This window comes from Mus caroli, chromosome 2 (assembly GCF_900094665.2).
Source record: "Mus caroli chromosome 2, CAROLI_EIJ_v1.1, whole genome shotgun sequence".
NCBI classification, from domain to species: Eukaryota; Metazoa; Chordata; class Mammalia; order Rodentia; family Muridae; genus Mus; species Mus caroli.
Window position 1 is genome coordinate 128,279,074 of NC_034571.1, and position 19,491 is coordinate 128,298,564.

General features: G+C 43.4%; 1 protein-coding gene across 8 annotated transcripts in view; it reads left to right on the plus strand.

The window, feature by feature from the left end:
- The first annotated feature begins 17,356 nt into the window (after nucleotides 1-17,356).
- The window catches only part of Plcb4 (phospholipase C beta 4), a 353,082-nt gene continuing 350,947 nt past the window's right edge, over nucleotides 17,357-19,491 (plus strand). For 6 of the 8 annotated variants that reach the window (XM_029473924.1, XM_029473932.1, XM_029473929.1 and 3 more), the window contains exon 1: nucleotides 18,238-18,403. The gene's annotated coding sequence lies outside the window, so the exon portion shown is untranslated. Of the gene's footprint in view, nucleotides 18,147-18,237; nucleotides 18,404-18,432; nucleotides 19,428-19,491 lie in introns of those variants that run through there. The other 2 variants (XM_029473927.1, XM_029473926.1) reach the window with 2 other exon arrangements.

Genomic DNA, 19,491 nt, shown 5'->3' on the forward strand with positions numbered 1-19,491 from the left:
ACTTATCTGTCCTTGCTGCCTTAGTGAGGAAACAGGTGACAAGTCAAGGTAGGTGGTGGCCTCTGAAGCCGAGCACAGTTCTCAGATAACAGCCAGCAAGGAAATGGTAACCTTAGTCCTACAACTGCCAGATCTGGCCCTACACACAGTTCAACTGTGAACAAGCAAGCATATTTTCTCCTGGAACATGCAGAAGGAAAAGCAGGAGCAAATATTTTTCTTGATTTTTACCAAGGTAAGACAGAGATAGGACTTTTAACCACTGACTTTAAAATAATAAATTTGTACTGACTTACGCCCAAGCTTGTAGCTTTTCACTACAGCGATAGCAAATATTTAACACAAATAGTAGGCTATCTGATGACAATTTTAATGGGCGCTCTTCTCCTTCCTGCATGGACTGTTGTCTTTCCAGACTTGGAAGTGTTCACCCATCTCATGACTAATATACTTTTGCCAAACAGTTTAGGATTTTGGGTGACCTCCCTCTTCCAAGATCAATTTTCACATTAGTCAAAATCAGTTAGATTATCCTTTTGGTTATAAAATAATCAGGAATCTCAAATGATGAGGTTTCTTTCTTACTCATGGAAAACCTGAGAAGGGCCAAAATGAATTCCAAGGCATCTCCCTTCCAAGAGATGACTCAGAGCCCCATCTGCTTGTATTTCATGACACTGTTGAATCTAATACATATCTTTCACAGGGCCACAGCAGGGGGATAAACACTGGAGAGTCTCCAAAGATTTTACTTTCTTAGCTCAAAAATGAAACTTAATGACTTTTGTTCAGCGTCCAGGGGCCAGAACAAATACATAACTCTGCCTAACTATAATATTCAGAATTCTTTGTTTGCTTTGTATGCATTAAAAAGAGAATTAGATATTTGTATCCCTACTAGTATCTCTACTACATTTATTTAAGAGTTCAGTGTGATCTAAGTTGGAGCTCCAGTATATTCTAGTTTGAACCTAACTTAGAAGACTTTTTTTTACTTCCTGACTTAGAGATTTGGAGGAAAGAAGCTGTTAGGGCTTAACTGTGAACTGTCTCCCCAGGTTTCGGTATTGATATCATGGCTCACTAGTAGCACTAATTTGTAGGTTCTGGCAGGTTTAGTAGGTGAGTCTAGCTAAAGGGAGTAGGTCAATGGGGGTGTGTTCTTGGGGTTTGTATCTTGCCCCCAACCTCAGTTTTCTGGCTGTCATAGGTGTGTCGTATCTGATACATGTTCCCTGCACCATATTTATGTGCCTTTCCATAGATTCAGAATAAACAGACCCAGTTGCCCAGCTAGCTCAGTCGGTAGAGCATGAGACTCTTAAACTCAGAATAAACAGACCCAAGAATACAAGTAAAACCTCTAATACTGTGAGACAAAATGAATGTGTCCCCTCTCTCTCTCTCTCTCTCTCTCTCTATATATATATATATATATATATATATATATATATATGGACTACTTTCATAAGGGTTCTTAAACACTTTAACCTTCTAACCCACCACCCACCAGAGGTAGTGGAAAGGAAATGTAAATAGGGCAAAGGGGGATGTGGACCTGTTTAGAAATGGTTCTTTTGGGCAAATCCAGTCTTCATTGTCAGTATATGAGCAGGTCAGTTCACATGAATCAGCAGTGGTAGCTCACTCCACTCACAAACACTGTTCGTGAATCAGCAATGGCAGTTTGATCCAGAGGAAATCAGGACGTTCTGCCAATTGGCTGGAGTCTATGGAAGCAGCAAAAGAAGTTCTTTGGTGTGTTTCTCTATACAAAGTCACAAAAAACTATGATCTGCAAAGAAGGTAAGGCAAACCAAAGTCATAGAGCATTGTCTACAAAGAGCGTTATCAGCAAAGCCCAATGAAGACCAGCAAAGAGTAGCAAGGCGAACCAATGCCACACAATGAATCCACTGTCTGTTGGGTTATACTTATGTCCTTCCCAAACATCATGTGTCCTCTCAAGTGTCTTCTCTACCAAAACATCACATGCCTCTTTTCAAGGCAGCTTCCAGAAAAACACCATGTGTTTGTTCCTAGTAAAACATCCCCCTAAGACAGTTTCCAGAAAAACATCACCTGGCACAACAGAGTCTCCAAAGAAATAAGAAATTTCCAGTTCTGCTTTTTGTCAGGTATTTGTCATAGCAATAGAAAATATGACTAACACAAAAAGCTATCTGATGCTTCCGCTGGAAAGGGAGGGAAAAAGTTTCTGGACTTTCGAGGAATGTTTCTTCATCTCTTTCTTTTCTGTTATCTTTCAGAGGTGATGGAGAATGGGAGGAATGGAAATAAAGATGGCTGTCTGTCAGTAGTAGGATGTGCTCCTGCAATCTGAGGATGTTGTTGGTGGCTTCCTTGTGGAAAGCTTTTGGGGCCCACTTAGCAGAAATTTGACATAGGGCCAGGACACAGAAGTAAGCTCAGGCTGGAGTCTGATTTTGGGCTAGAACAAAGAAGTAGGCTACAGGCAAGAATATAACTTTGGACTAGGATAGGGAAGTAGGCTCAGATATCTTGGTCATCCTAATAAGCCCTTAGAAACAGTGCTCACAGGACTTTGCTTATTGCCTTGCTTGTTCCTTGACCATTTGTGTTCATTTTCTTGCTTGTTCCTTAACCTAGAACTGACCTTATTACTTGCATGTAATTACAATGGTGCAAAAGCAGATTGAGAAAAAAATAAACCTGCCTCAGCCTCAGAACTGGCTGGGGTCATGCTACAGTGTTGTCTAGTTGTCTTTTTCTTTTTAATCCTCACTCCTGCCCTGGAGAACTCATTGACTGGCTGAGATGGCTTGGTCACCTCCTGCAAGTAATCTTCATTTGGTTGCTGGGTTGTTATATCTAAGCTCCAGGTCCACCAAGGATGCTTTAGAGTGTTGCATTCCTACCTCTTCTTGTCTCTGGTTCATTCTGTGAGATGGCGATTCAAGAGGCCATTTGGTTTGTTTCCTTTTCTACGTTTTATGCTTCCACCCGTGTGAGTTGCTGTAGCATTTTTTTGGTGCCTTCTGAGAGTCTCATAGGAATGGGCTATAGTGAAGATTGATGCCATCTCCTTACCTGTGTATTATACCATTTCATCCCATCCTGAGTGGATGGTTTGCTCCTTCCCCACACTCCACCTCATGTTCTTGTCAACAGTATCTATCTCCATATGAGAATCAGATATTATACTTAATGTATATTAGTTTCCTTAATGATCCCTAATATTGGGGCTACTTCTCAATTTTCCCCAAGAATGTCCTTCTTGGTCTCTAACGTTCTTTCTCTCTGATGAACAAGCCCTTATCTCCAAAAATGGCTTGCTCAGAGTATCTTCTTTTTGTGGTTATGAGATGAGACAAGAAGTCACCTCCTTTCTTTAACAAGCGGGCAGGAAAAGCCACGGCTGTCCTAACTAATTCAGCAATTGGAGATGACTGCAATTTCTTTGTTTTTCTATCTAGTACCCCTGGGAAAATAAAATGGCCTTAAACAATCAATAAATCATATTTCAGTGCTATAAGTGTCATAAAAAGTCACTTCTTTATGTTTCAGCCACTAAAACAACACAGAAGCTCAGAGAAAGGGTAAAATTAATGAGAACTGGAGGTGGTCAGAAAAGCACTCATTAGTACAGCTGGGTACAAAGCTGAGATGTGGCTGTTGGCTTCGTATGTCAATTTGCTGTGGCCCTGTGAAGTACAGACCTTCAGTTATTGTAGGTGTTTCTGTGTAAGACTGAAATTGGGAGCTGATGAGCTTTAGCAAGATGCTGACTCCTCCTGGGCCTCTACAAGAGCAACTTTGAGAATGGAAGGTTCACCTGCCCATTCTCTTTGTGCTCAGGGTCTCTTGTTTGGACTGAAAATTCCTATTGTCTTTCTATAGCTCTAGGTTTCTGAATACAGACCCCAGGATTTTTCATTTTCATAATCACATGAGTGAATTCTTCATAATTTCCCTCTCTGTCTTTTGCCATGTTTTCCTGAAGCCCCTTGACTAACATAGCACGTACCTCATTTAATCCTCAAACTAGCTACTAAGTACAGTGATTTGTCTATTCTCACTTAACAAATGAGTATATTAAGATTCTGATCCCCCAGGTAAAAAGATCCTTACACAATAGGCCCTTGTTGTATAAAAGATGAAAGATTTGGAAGACTGTGAAAGGGAGAAGGGACTGGGTAGACCCTTGAGAGATTATTAAAATGAGTGGGAAGAAATGGACAAAGATTCTGGGCCAATGCCCTTCCTGAGGTCCTACAGACCTTTCCATGGCATTGGGTGCAAACTTTTGTGAGTGAAAAAAATGACACTTCTCAGTAGAATTACAAGAAGAATCCCAGTAAGCAAAATTGTGTGTGTGTGTGTGTGTGTGTGTGTGTATGTATATGTATATATATATGTGTATATATATATATATATGAAATATTTTTTCTTGAGGATAGAACCTTGCTGAAGCCTGTTTTATATGGTTTCTATATAGCTCAGAATTGGTTTTGAGCACCTAATAAAGCACCATTATCTAATAAAAGATCAATATTTTTCTTAACAAACCTATGAGGAAGCTGAAGTTGAAAACCACCACTTGACAGTCTTAACTTAGGTTAGCAAAAGCACACCTGGAACATAGTTTTGGTTGAAGTCCTAAGCCCCTCATTTGCTCTGGCATTTAATTCCACTTACCTAATTTCTGCTTCTACTTAGTTTTCTAAATTTAGCCAGAAGACTGAGTCAACCCAGCCATAATGCCCATAATCAGCTGGGCCTGGTTCCCTGAAAAAAATACTCCTGTGTCCTCTTGGAAATGACATTAAAGTAGACAGAAGAAAAAAGTGATCAAAGGCAGAAACCTACAGAAACCAATATGGTGCTTCCTTGGAAAAACACAGGGGTAATGTTATAAGATCATGAGGCCCAGTGACCCCAGGGACTCTCTGTCCTGATAGCATCTCCAAAGTTCTACATTTGGTGTGGGAATCCTCAGAATAAGTGATCAATGCAACTACAGTGCCTAGTTGGAACCAAGGACCAACTAGGTTGGAAAATGCTCTATTGCTGGGCTGCAGCCCTTCTCTAGAACCAACAGAAAGAAACATCACAGAAGCTACTGTGTCCTGAATGGAATTAAAGAAAAGTGAAAGAGAAAACTATTTTCAATGTATGGTGGTGGCATATACCTTTAATCCCCAGGAGGCTGAGGCATGTGGATCTCTGAGTTAGAGGCCAGCCTGATCTACAAAGTGAGTTCTAGGACAGCCAGGACTATACAGAGAATTTCTTTCTTGAACACCCTCCCCATGCAAAAGGAAAGGAAAGGAAAGAGAAGGAAAGGAGAGGGGAGGGGAGGAAAGGAGAGGAAAGGAAAGTGGCCTGGTGAGCCAATCCCCTAATGAATAAAGGAACCAATTACTGGGCTAGTAGGCGGGACTTCTGGGTTGGAAGGAGGAAGAGAGGTAGCAGAGGAGAGTTAGGTCCCTTTTGGAATGGGACAGCAGAGGGGTAAGATGTAGCTGCTATAGTTTCCCTGGTATAATGGTAGATCCTCAAGGATTTGCCACTGAGGAATCAGATTTTAATAAGGCTTACAAGATTAGGTTTCAGTTGTTGCACCCAGAGATTGAGTTACCATTGTTTCTGAATTAGGTTTGTGTTGCATTTTCCTTCATGCAGCAGAGGATCATCTGGGTTCAAGAGAGAAAGATACAGTGGTCAAGCATGGATTTGCCTAAAGTGTACCACAAAGACCGTGAGGGATTTGAAGCATGGGGTTGGCTTGGTAACAACTCGCCAGGGTAACCTAGCAAGCTGGGTGGAGAGATTGCGGAGTTCAGGGTCAGAGTCTCCATGAGATAAAATCAGTGCATGGCTGGCCAGGCAGCTGGGGCAGAGGCACAACAGCAGGGACAAGATGGTTCTCTCTCTCTCTCTCTCTCTCTCTCTCTCTCTCTCTCTCTCTCTCTCTCTCTCTCTCATATTTCCCACAACAGAAAGGAAAGGAAAGAAAAACAAAAAGAAAAGAACATAACTTTCTGCATGCTATAAGCAACATCAAAGAAATTTGCCTGGAGATTTTCAGTAGTTTACATGGTAATTTCCAGAACCACTGTTCCTCTACACTGTAAAAAGTATGAACATATTTATCTCGTCAAGGTGTCAGTGCATCCCAGTTGAAATCAGTTTATTTCTCGTGTGTGTGCGCAAGCACGTGTATGTATGTGTGTATATACATTAATGTGAAGAGACCAGGGGTGGGCTTTACTTTTTCAAACAGGATTTGTCACTGAGCCTTGAGCTCACCAGCTGTTTGGACTAACTGGCCAGACAGCCCCTTGGATCTCCAATTCCTGGTCTCCAATTCTCAACGCTGGGATTACAGGCACACGACACTATTCCTGGTTTCTTAGTGGGTTTTGGAAACGCCCACTAAGCCATCTCTCTCCAACTCTCTTCAGACACACCAGAAGAGGGCATTGGTTCCCATTACAGATGGTTGTGAGCCACCAAGTGGTTGCTGGGAATTGAACTGAGAACCTTTGAAAGAGCAATCAGTGCTCTTAACCACTGAGTCATCTCCCCTGTCCCTCAATTTCTTTAAATAAAATCTATAGCTCATTGGTAGATGTTTCAACCACAGAACGTGACATACTTTCTGTATCGCTTGTGTTCTCATTTCTGTCTCTCTGTTATCAAAAGTTTTCTATACAGTTCAGCTTATTTCCCATGATAAATTCATGTTTCAAAAGATTTTAGAAATTCTTCTTTTTGTCAACTTGAATTCACAATATTTGTATTTTTCTCTCTATATAACTGTAGACTTTGTAGATGAAAATATTCTGTGACAGTGTCTAGAGGCAGCCCTTACCCCTTGGCTTATGGCCCCTGTCTTACATTTTCAAAGCCAGTAGCACCTGCTGCAGGTTGAGTGCTGACCACAGTCACTCTGCTCCCTTGCTTTCGTCCCCCTTCTCTCCCTCAGGAAACTTTGGTTACTTGAGCCAACCTAGATGATTCAGGAGAAGCTTCAATGCTGTAGAACCTTTAACTTAGTGCATCTCCAAAGACCCTGTTGTCCTGGAATGAGATGTGTTTAGAGACTCGGGAGTGGGGAAGAAGATGATTTCGACACTGTTCTGCCTGTCACAGAGATAATGTGAATGAAGTGGCAAGCAGAGCACTGTTATGCAAAAGAAGTTGGATTCTTTTCATATCAATAAGGGTTGTGCACAGTGAATGGGGGAAGTGGATAAGGGTGCCAGCCCTAACCAACAAGCTGTCTGTAATTGATACCCTCTGGCAAAGGGAAAACCATTTTTCTCCAATGGCATGCCACTGGATACATTAGCCACATTCTAGGGCTAGTCTCATGATTAGGAGTAGTTGGCCAACACAAAATGCACTCAATGATATTTTTCTGGAATTTTTCATATATATATATACACACACACATATATATATATACATATATATACACACACACACATATATACATATATGTGTATATACACACACATATGTATATATATGATATAAATAAAATATTTACAAATAATATATAAATATAATAAAATATAAATACAAAAGCATAAATACAAAAGTGTAATACATAAATATATAAAATAATATATGTTTTATAGGTCTTTTGACTACTTTGATTTCTTTGTTTTTGTTGTTTCTTTTGTGTGGATGTGTTTACTTTTTAAAAGAATGAACATAAAGTTGGGTACGAAGGAAGGGCGGGAGAACCTGGGAGGAGTAGGGGGGAGGGGAAAGCAGAGTATATTGTCCAAATTTTTTCTAATTAAAAATATAAAAGATGAACGGATGTTTTGCAGGGCTGTGTTTCATCTCAACGATCAGCTGGTTGACCTATATGTGAGGTGAGTGGAAATCCCCTGCTGCACAGAGTGAGGCTCCATTTTGTTTTTCAGAAGAACAAAATATATCATTTAAAACATAGGCAATGTTAAGTATTTCCTAGGTTTACCGTTTGACATTAAATATTCTTAGATTAATAATAAATACAACATTTTAAATGCAGACGTTGCAAGCCGAATGTGATGATCCTGCTTAGAATCCCAGCATTTGAGAGGCTGAGCCAGCAAACTGACATAAGTTCCAGGATAAAGAATGAGATTCTGGCTAAAAATGTCAAACAGAGTCTGAAGAGGTGCCTCAGTGGTTACAATTGTATACTGCTCTCAGAGAGGACCAGAGTGTGGTACCCAGCACCCAGGTTGGATGGGTACTGCATTCATGTGTGCAAACACACAGATAAATGTAAAATTATAATTAAGAAGAAAATAAAAAATCTTTTTTAAATAAACAGACAAAAAATTACCCTTGCTGTAAAATATCTCAATAAAGTTATGTTACCTCAGGTAACAGCATAACAAGGTTAAAAACCTTGATTTTAAAAATTAATCATCTTTAAGGCAAAAACTATCAAAACAGCCTCAGATTTCCTCCATCCATGTGCCTTGCTGGCAGTAATGTATACAATGATCCTAAGAAATAAAAGGGCATGAAAACAAGCCCTCTACACAGAGCTGAGTGATCCTTTCTCTATACAGCAAACATGCAGACATCTTGACATAAAATCTTTAAGGAATATGGATCTTATAATCCCTTTAAAAAGAAGTTATTCTGGAAGCAGATGTCAACAAATGAAGATATGAATGGAGAAAATGCAATAAATGAGCCATTGCTGAAACCATTTAACTGTAAGACTTAGATTAATTCAAATGCCAATCAAATTTGCAAGATGAACGAATAACAGAAATAGCACCGGGAAAGGAGACCAGCAGGAAACGGTGCAGGTACAACACAGCAAAGTCTAGTTCCCAACCATCCATGACTTCAGTTCCAGGAAATCCCATGCTTTCTTTAGACCTTTGAGACCTCCAGGCATGCATACATAGACACATACATTATACATACATACATACATACATACATACATACATACAGGCAGAACAATTGTACACGCAAAATCAATCTAAAAAGAGATTAAAACTCGGTTGTTTTGTGTTTGTGTGTGTGTGTGTGTATTTATGAGAAAGAAAGAGGAAGGTATTGATAGTGATGTCTTCCTCAATTTCTCTCCACTTTTATTTGTTAAAATAGAATCTCTTACTGAACCTGGAGCTTGGTAATTCAACTAGCTGGACAGCAGGGCCAGGAAATCTGCTGTCCCTGTCTCCCCAGCACTGGCACTGCATGTATAAACCGGCACACTGACACACCTGGGGTTTTTTGTTGTTGTTGTTGTTGTTTTGGGGTTTTTGTTTGTTTGTTTGTTTTGTTTTGTTTTTGTTTTATTGATTTTTCTTTTGAGTCCTGAGATTGAATTAAGTCCTCATCCTTATACAAAAAGCACTTTACAAACTGACCCTTCTTTCCAGCCCTGCATTAATTAATTCATTAATAATAGCACATCCACGCAGTGGGAAAGGTTGGGGATGCTCTGTATGCACCTTCAAAAGAGAACAGATTAAAAAGGGGTCCATCAGTTGCTTTTGCATCATTGTGACCATTGTCCCTCAGAGAACAACTTAAAGTTGTGCAAGATTCACTTTGTCTCACGGGCTCAGAAGGTTCTATGATCACTTGACTTTGTGCCCTTGGATAGAGCATGACTGTGACAGAAATGTATGGAGGACAAAAGTTCACCTCATGGCAAATAGAAGGACAGGAAGGACAAGGGACCAGTGACCAAGTAAAACTGTCAAAGGCATCCTCTGCTCTGCCCCCACTTCCTCTTCCTGTAAGCCTCACCTCCCAAAGTTTTCAGCACATCCCAAAACAGTGCCATCAGTTGGGGACCAAGGTTTCAGCACAGGTGCCTGGGGTGGGGTGGGGTACACTTCATATTCAAACCTTAACAGGGGAGAGAGAAAGAAAGAAAAGAGCATCTATGTGCATATGAGTCCAGATTCCTAGGCAGGCTAAATAAGATAGAGGTATATATTAGTTTCCTTGTAGTTCATGGATGCTTGGTGGGGAGCAAGCAGTCCTTTGAACTTTTAATTTTGACCACATCTTATTGACTTTAAAATATAGGTTGCTATTTCTTTTGCTTTTGCAGGGCAAGGTTTTACACTCCTTTGAGGTGAGACAGACCAACAGATACCTGTAAACCAATGAGGCAAGTGCTATAAAATAGGAATGTGTTTCGGGCTGTAAGGAAACATAGGAGGCTTAATTCCACCTAGAAGAGTTAGAGAAACTGTATTCTGAATGTCCAGGACAACTTAAGGGGTATTTATAAAATGGTGTCAATCAATACTACTTAATGAGTGACTCAGTATAATGTGTGGCCACAGAAGTAAGAATGACTTGTTGGCTCTGGTTTCAGCCACATAGTAGATTCCGAGGCCAGTGGGGTTTTTGTTGTTGTTTGTTTGTTTGTTTTGTTCAGCAAATATTCATTAAGCCCCCACTTTGTCCTAAGTTTCTTTCAGCACCCTGGGAATTGCAAGCAGATGAACAGCGGTCCCTGCCCTCAAGAAAGCATGCAATGATTTTGTGGCATGGCAGAGAGCAACGGGGATTCTAAGTGTTCAACTCTTTAGAGAGAGTGCTTATTCATGATGGGATATTACATATAGATAATTAATAAAATAAAAAGCTTATCATTTTTACTTTGGCCAACACTTAAACTCTGAGCCCAAAATCATTGTCCTGCTTTGGGGAACATGGCATAGGTACATTCAAGCCTAGGCAAGAATGTGCTTCTCTGCCTACGACATTGTCTCTGGCCTCTCTGCCTTTGTGAGTTCAGCAGAAAGGAGGCCACCTCAGGAAGCAGTCAAAAGGAGACTTTCACTTCTGGTTTTATCTCCAGCATCTTTTACAGATCTACTTATTTTTTTTATTTCATGTGCGTGTGTTGGCCTGCATGTATGTAAGTGCACGGCCTACAAGCTGGGAGATTGAAGGAGCCAAGAGGGTGATGAATTCCCTGAAACTGGTTACAAGGTTACAAGCCATCAATCATATGGATGCTGGGGACTGAATCCAGGTTCTCTGTAAGAGCAATCACTTAGCCACTGAGCCGTCTCTCCAGCCCCTTGTCATCCAAAAGAAGAACAAAAGCACAAACATCAACAGACCTTTCACTGTTTTCAAGGAGCCGACTTTATGGAGGGAAGATGTTGCTTTCCCCTGGTTCCTGGATGTTCCTTCATCTGTAATTTCCCAGAGAATGTAAACCTTCTCTGCAGTTGACTTGGCTCCAGGCCTTGCCAGGGACCATCTCAGCCAACCCTTGCTCCATCTGTTGGGTGTCTTTGTACAGTGAAAAACTTGTCCCACCAGCATGCCATCCTGCCTAATCCTAGAAAGGATGCTCTTTAGTGTTTGAATCTCAGGTGGCTCTCAGAAATCCTGCATTTTCCTCAGGTAAGGGCTAGAAAATGTGTCCACCCATCTCAGAAAGCCAGGAAAGGAAGCGTCTTCCAGGAGACACAACCGAAGGAAAAGATTTTAGTTTTTAAAACCATTAATTTAAAAATTAGCAGGCTACATAGAATTTTGTGTTCTGTCTTTTTGATTATGTAGAACAGAGAAGGTTGCAATTCCTGGCACGATAGGTAGAGTCCTGGCATGGTGTTGACTAGGTAGGCCACCAGGGCAGGTAGCACAGTGTCTCTGAGACTGACTGATCACTGTTGACCTGAGAGATGGAATGAATGGATCATTTAGTCTTCTCCAGCCACACTAGAAGCAACACTGTAAAAATGTGTTGTTTTTCATCTTGGTCAGAATGAATCACAATGGCAAAATTGACTGCAGAAGGAAGGTCAAAATTATTATTACTATTTTTTTTGGTGGGTGAAATTTTGGGCTTCCCGAGGCAGAGAGCAATAACAAATTTAATGGAATTGTAGTTTTGTTGCAATTCCATCCACATAGAGGCAGTGAAGGAAAAAGGGAACATTGAGTCTCGTGGAGTGCTCAGTTGATATTTGCGCTATAAGTGAACACACTTTTCTAACCATTTCAGCACACCAGAAGAAAGAAGTCATTCTATTTACAAACATGACATGCTCCTGTGTGCAGATTAGAGAGACACGTGTAATCATGTGATTAGACCAGCACTGACAGACTCATTGCGCAGTGTGTATATTTTCCACATAGTCTCATTTAATTTTATGTCATCTTGTCATACGCACTTGTATGGGACACTAAGAAGGGACAGCACCCTCACTTATAAATCATATCCTGCCCCAAATGCTGCTGTGTGTTTTTGAGGTTTTATACACTAACCCCAGTAACACACATTTTTGTCATATTGGAAGGGAACGATTATTACTATTCTAGCGTTAGTCTCCTGGCCTACTTGAAGAATGTGCTTTGTATTTTATCTAGGGATATCCTGTCACCTTATTTGTGCTTTTTGAATAAAATATGCAGGAATTTACCTTTTTATCCTTTCAGAACAATCCATGAAGAGAAGGCTTGAGCCCAGCATATTAATTAGCCTGTGCTGGGAACAAGGAAAATACAAAGAAGTGAATTAGTTATCAGTGCCATGCATGGACCATTTTGGACGATGATTTTAAGAATTTGGGCAGTGGTGGCACACGCCTTTAATCCCAGTACTCGGAAGCAGAGGCAGGAGGATCTCTGAGTTGGAGGCCAGCCTGGTTCTACAGAGTGAGTGAGCTCCAGGAGATCCAGACCTACACAGAGAAACCATGTCTCCAAAAACAAAACAAAACAAAAATCCCATATTTTTTTTCACCTCCACAATAAGTAGGATAAATTTATTTTATCATAGCCAAGCAATGATGCTAGACTGTAACCATGAAGAAACTGCAGACAGAAGCTACAGCAGGGATGAATGTCCCAGACATTATGGATGAAAAATGCCAGTCACAGTCTTCATGATTCTCTTTACATGAAATCCTGAGACAAGCAAAGGCAACTCTCTGGCATTCGGGTGGGGCAGGGCCTGTGATGTGGTGGTGGGGACAGTATGTGTGCACACAGAAGGAGCAGTGACTGAAACAGAACCCAGCGAACCTTCTGGAGTGTTAATAATGGTCATAAGGGTTATTATACACATGAAAATATCTTGACTTCCACTTAAGAACATCATGGCTCCTTGTATATAAGTTATACTTCCTGAATAGCAAACATCACCATTATCATCATCACCAACACCATCATCTCCTTCACAGTTTATTAAGTCTCCATCAGTGTCATCATGTCCTAAGCTTGGCTCACAGAAAAAATATTCAACAAATCACTTGGAATGTAATTAAACTGTCATTTCTACTTTGTTTTTTGTTATAATCTCTCTTTAAACTCGAATCAACAATTGATATAACAGAAAGTTAGGGCTTATTTTTAACAATGGCTACTACACAAATCTAACCCTTGAACTTAGTTAGGGTCTTAATGCAGTGAACAGACACCATGACCAAGCCAGCTTTTATTTATAAAGGATGACTGGGGCTGGGTTACAGGTTCAGAGGTTCAGTCCCCTAAAATCAAGGTGGGAGGACAGTAGCATCATAGTCAGGCATGGAGCTGAGAGTTCTACATCTTCATCTGAAGGCTACTAGGAGAAGACTGTTGGCTCCTCAGGCAGCTAGGAGGAGGGACTCAAAGCCAACTGTGACACACTTCCTCCAACAAGGCCACACCTCCTAATAGTGCCACTCCTTGGGCCAAGAATATTCAAACCACTATAACCATTTTCATTACAACCATTTACTTTGGTTCTCAGTGTCTTTAAATTGTTTAAGTTCTCTCACACACAGTGGCACAAGGTTAGGGAGGGAGACCCTGGGGCCAAGACAGCTCATGTCAGGCCTGTCTCTTAGCTGCTCCCTTTTCTAAGATGTATGTTTCCAATTAAGGCAAACTGGACAAATGGGGCAATGGTGACCTCTTCATTTCCAAAGGACAGTGTGTAAAGAGCTAAGTAGAAACCTTGATTAATGGGCCACTTTAAACCGGGATAATATCCACATTGCCCTTTCTCTAGAGAGGATGCAACGTGGTCTTTAGCAGTCCAGGGTGTTAATCTGAAGCTCCTTAATGTTGCTGTCCTCCTGCCATATTTCACAAGAACAACCTTAGAGTTTGTAAACACTCAAGTGATGATACTGTTTGTATAATAGATGCTTCCAACTTTCCTGTGGCTAATGCTGATTTGTGTAACTGCACATTGCTAGGGAATTATGGCTGATTTCTAAAGCAGAGGGGTATTCAGGGGTCCACAGTTCAGGGAAAGCCTTCACGAGTGGCTGCAGGCATCCCTTACCCTCACCCATTTGCCTTCCTTCTGGCCAACCTGAGACTCTGGGAGGGGCTGCTTTTCTCCATTTTCTCTGTGTTCCCAGTAGACTGTGTGGAACTTCCTTTCAGAAGGCATGGTCAGTAGTGTGGCCTTGCTAACATGAGCTCCAGACTTGGGATGCCATGAAACATAGGGGAAAAATGTACACTCGAGGGATAGAGTGGAGAATGGTGCTTCAGGAGCTTCCCCACTATCTCCTCAGCAGGGATCTAGCAGTTAGACCTGCCCCAGAGAGTGACAGTGGTCTCCTTCCATAGTAAACCGAGATAGGATCTCAATGGCCATAGGTTAAAGGCAAAGCCATTTATCCCCTTTCTTCTCCCTTCCTTCTAACAGTTCTGGGGAACCACGCCCAGATGGGCAAGGGGCAGCAGACAGTGGACAGGATAGTATTTAAGTCAAATCCTATGCCACCAACTTCTACTTTAAGGAATCAAGGGGCCTATATGAACCCATGCTGGTGAAAAGGAGAAACCTGAAAGTAAGGGGAGGATTTTCCTTGGTCTGAGTTCAAGTGCTGTGCAAGGTATCAGAACTTCCCTACTATGGACAACTGCTTATTACAGGCTCCCTCTTTGTGTTCTTGTTCCTATAGGCATTATCTTTATTCTTTTTCCTTAAAAAATGTACTTTCGATTAAAACAGAATTACACCATCAGCACCTCCTTTCTCCTTCCAGGAAGAAAGGGCTCTCTGAGGAACCCTTCCTTTCCTACAGACATTTTTTTAAAATTAGGTATTTATTTCATTTACATTTCCAATGTTATCCCAAAAGTCCCCTACACGCTCCCCCACCCACCCACTCCCACTACTTGGCCCTGGCGTTCCCCTGTACTGAGGCATATAAAGTTTGCAGGACCAATGGGCCTCTCTTTCCACTGATGGCGAGTAGGCCATCTTCTCCTACATTTTCAGTGTGAATCTCTCTAAAACCAACCATCCATCCATCCACCCACACATCCATCCATCAGTCAATCTGGTCACAACCTTGCTTGACAACTTCCAATGGGCTCACTGGGTACTTACTTATAAGCTTTATGTTCAAAGAACTTTCTGTGTTCTTAGAGGATGTGGCTCCCAACTGCCCCCGAATTCTCAATTCTCCTCACTTTATGCCTCTGTTAGCCACCCTGGTTCCTTCCTGTTTCTGGAACTGGTCAAACAAATTCTCACCTTAGCTTCCTGCTGTTCCCTCCTGTGGACAGGCTTCTTCCCAGATGTTCACCTTTCTCTTTTCATCCAGGTTCATTCAAATGTTAAGTACTGAGGGCAGTCATCTCAGTCCCTGTCCAAACTAGCAGCCTTCCCTGCCTATTTCCGGAAGTTCTTTTTCATTTCCTTTGTCCATTTTAACATGTCACTGGCTGTCTCTTTGTGATAGTATATAACTTCATCAAGGAAACGACTTTGTCTTATGTTTACCTGAGAGTCTTGGGCAAAGAGTAGTGAGTGTGTCTGGCACATAAAAGCCTTTGAAAAGTGTCTAAGACGCCATTAAGGAGTGGGAAAAGGAGCCGCCATGAAATCATATTTCATTTAGGATTTAGAAAGCTCCACTGTTCATGTAACATTGAGTGGTAACAGGCTCAGTGTTAGTGTGAGCACCCAATGGAACACAACACTACCGTGAGGTTTTTTTTTTCTCCCCAAATGTAAAATGAAATGTTTAATCTCTAAAACTTGGAGTGAACTCTATGGTAGAGGTTTAGATTTACAGAAGTTTGTTTGTGTGTTGGACCTCTTTGAAATGGCCATTCTGTTTTTCATAAGCTACTATCAAAAACTCAGTGTATGAAGTGCTATCTTAAGTTGGGACTTGTGTTTCTTGCTGCTGGAGTTAGCAGCTTGCTGTATGAAACCCGTGCAGAAGCATCTTGTGTGTGTGGCTGCAGCGAAGAACTGCTCTGCTGATACCAGTCCCAGGAGCGCATCCAGAGAAAGGTGAGCACTCAGTAATTGTTTCAGGCTACAGTGTGTTGGTGGTTTTGTTAGACATCAAAGACCAACTAATTAACTATATTTGAGTATGTTATGTACTAAGTTCTACTGCTAAGAATTGTCAGTCACATAAATGATAGCTTCTAGCTCCCCTTTCTGGGGATATTTGAGGCACATAAGACATACAAGAGAAGGCCTGAGGGACTGGTTTGAGTTTAGTATACTATTTATTGGCTGCTCAACCTGGGGCAAATTCCTTACCCTTTCTGAGCCACAGCTTTCTCACATGCAGGGAAAGCAGGCCTAAAATACTGCCCCAAACCCTCAGCTTACAAGCAGCAATATCAGAATGAGTTGTTAGAGATGGAGAACATATGATTGTACTTCTGCCTTGCCTAATGAAAATCTGCACTTTAAAAAGCCTTTCAGGCAATTCATGTGCCCGGTTTGCGGCACTCTCAAAAGCAGTCTTAACTGGCATGAAGACCCTGACCAGTGAACTATCAGCTTTCTCTGGGATCTTTATTGTCTTTTTAACCTTGGTGGAAAAGTTGATCTGGCTTTGAGACAGACAGGCAGGCAGACTCTGCAGAAAAACCTTTTTCAAGGCTAACTTAAACCTGAAGCTTTGTGTTTGGTTAGAGAGTGGTCAGTAGCTCTCAGTCCATCTCCCTTAGATTGGTAAATTATTTTTTTCTTTCTCGTTTTGAGACAGGGTTCAGGTTGCCCTTGAACCGACTGTATAGTTTAGGCTGCTCTGTAAACTAACTGGGATTACAGGCATGTACCATCAAACATCACACTAGTTGATCAACTTTTGGTGGTTTTCTTTCTATCCATGCTGAAAACGGCCAGAATGAACTAAGGGTGCGACACTTTGGCATTTTCAACTGCTTGTATCCAAGGTGCCTGGACTGTTCCTTTGTGCCTATATTTCTGCCCTCTTCTCCATTTTTTTTAAAGCTAACCTCCAAACCGACCCCTTTCCTCTTGACCCGCCAGCCCAGCTCAGGCAGCTGAGCATGCCCAGTTCCCAGCATGGGCCCCAGTCCCCAGTGCGCAGGTGCCACGTCTCCGGGTTTTGGTGGCCGCCGCCAGGCAGGAGAGGGAGGAAGCCGAGTGGCCTCGGTAGGAGGAAGCCCTCGGGGAGTTCCGGAGCGGCTCCAGTGTAGGGTCTCCACAAAGGGTGACGCTGGATGCACATGGCCAGGCCGCCACAGCAGGACTTCGGCACCCGGGTGTCAGTTCAGGGGACAAGGAGAGCTGGGCACAGCGGTCCCCAGCATCCCTGGAACCGAAGCCTGGGGGGTGGAGTGGGGTACACGTCCCAGGATCACTTGGGGGAAGACTTTGGAAATCACTTTCTGGCTCAGTGTGAGCCTGTTGTAGTACTTCCTCCGGCAGATTGTTTCTCGGGCTGAATGAATAAAATCCCTCTCTCACAGTGCCTGCTGCAGTGTACAAGCTCTCCGTGTTTGTTCAATGTAACATAGACGAAAGCGCAGTTCCCGCTCCCCGCTCGGGGTTCTGGCTGGCTCGCACCCCCTCCTCCCGGGCCGGGCACCCGCTGAGTCCGTGGCCAGCGGTGCATGGTGTCCCGCTGCTGGCTCAGCTCAGTCCCCACGGGCGCGCGCCCAGACCCTGCACCGGGAAGGCGGCGGCGACCCCGGGACAGCAACCCCCACCCCGGCCGGCCCGCGCGGCCCCGGTCCACCCCCAGCCCTGCCGGGCGCCGCACTGGGCATGCTCCGTAGCCCGGCAGGTTGGGGCTGCGAGGCGACGGCTTGGGCTCCAGAGGCAGCGTCGCGGCCGGGAGCAAGGGCGGCGGGCCCGGGGCCGCACGGGGCCCGGCTCGGCGGGAGCGGCGGGCGGGCGGAGCCCTGGGCAGCGGGCGGCCGAGGTGAGCGCGGCGGGGAGGCGCTGGCCGGTGGGGGGCGGAGGCGGCGGAGGGCGGGGCGGCGCCGGAGGGGCTCGGCGGCGCGGCGGCGGGGAGGGGGTGGCGGCGCGCGAGCGGCTCAGGAGCCGCGGCGCAAACAGGCTCTCACACGCGCGCACACACACACACATACACACTCACACGCGCGCGCGCGAACACAGCGGGGCTCCCGGAGGCGGCGGTGGCCGCATCCCCGGCAGCGACTCGCCTCGAAGTGACAGGTAGGAGAAGGCGCTTTGGGTCCCGCCCGGGGATGCTCCCGCCGCTCCCAGCCCGCCGGGCTACTCGGCTTCCCGCGGGTGCGTCCCGGACGCGCGCGCGCGCCCCCGGTTGCCCTGCCGGGGACCCGGTGCAGGTGCGGGGTGCGAGGCGTCCTGCTCGGGAGGCAGGGGACCCCGCCGCCACCCGCCTCTCGGGCAATCATTTGCTACTGGGTTTCCTCTGCCTACCCGGACGTTCACCCTCTTCTGCGCTAGAAATAGCTCGGCTCGACGTGTATATGATTATTTTGGTTGGAAATAGTTGGCACTGTGCAACGCATGTAAATGTGTGTGCGTGTGCATCTTCAGCGTCTTCTGGGGACAGCTTACGAATGATAGACCGTTTCCAGTTGACACTGACAGGCTAAGCGCTCCTTCAGGACAGTATCTGGGCCTCCTAAAAGCATGTAAAAGAACATTGCTTTATTTTCAGAAGTTTAAAGTTGTTTTTTCTTAGTCAATTAGACCCTGTCTATATTGTACAATTTTTGAGTTTAGACTTAGTAAACTACTGAATCTAAGTGTGAAAGCACAGCATTTTCCAATTGAACAACTCTAGAGTTATAAAGCCAGCATTTCTAGAAAGGCAAATGTCTTATATTCCACAAATATGCATGCATTTGAGATATGACTTAAAAAATAACCCTAAACTCCTATAGTGTTTCTTCCTATTTCTCTAAAGCAGGGGGCTTGAGATTTAATTTGGGGCAAAACATTCGTGGACAGTCGCCATCTTTTGAAGTAGAAATGGGATGCATAGTGGTCCATAAATTTAAATTAATCCATTGGTGGAGATAATGTGTTGATTAAACATGGGTAGCAGTAAAGTCCATGCACAGGCAGGTGTATAATGCTTTGAAAAAAAATGGAATTTCTCTTTTAAGGAAAAATCAGACCATAAAATAAAGATGACCAGGAAGAGCAACCAGTGACTTTACCCGGGCTGACTCCCAGGATCTCAGAGAGTGAAGAATTACTCTTTAGGGTAGGAAGATTGTGTGTGTGTGTGTGTGCGCGCGCATGTGCGTCTGTGAAATTTCAACTTAATC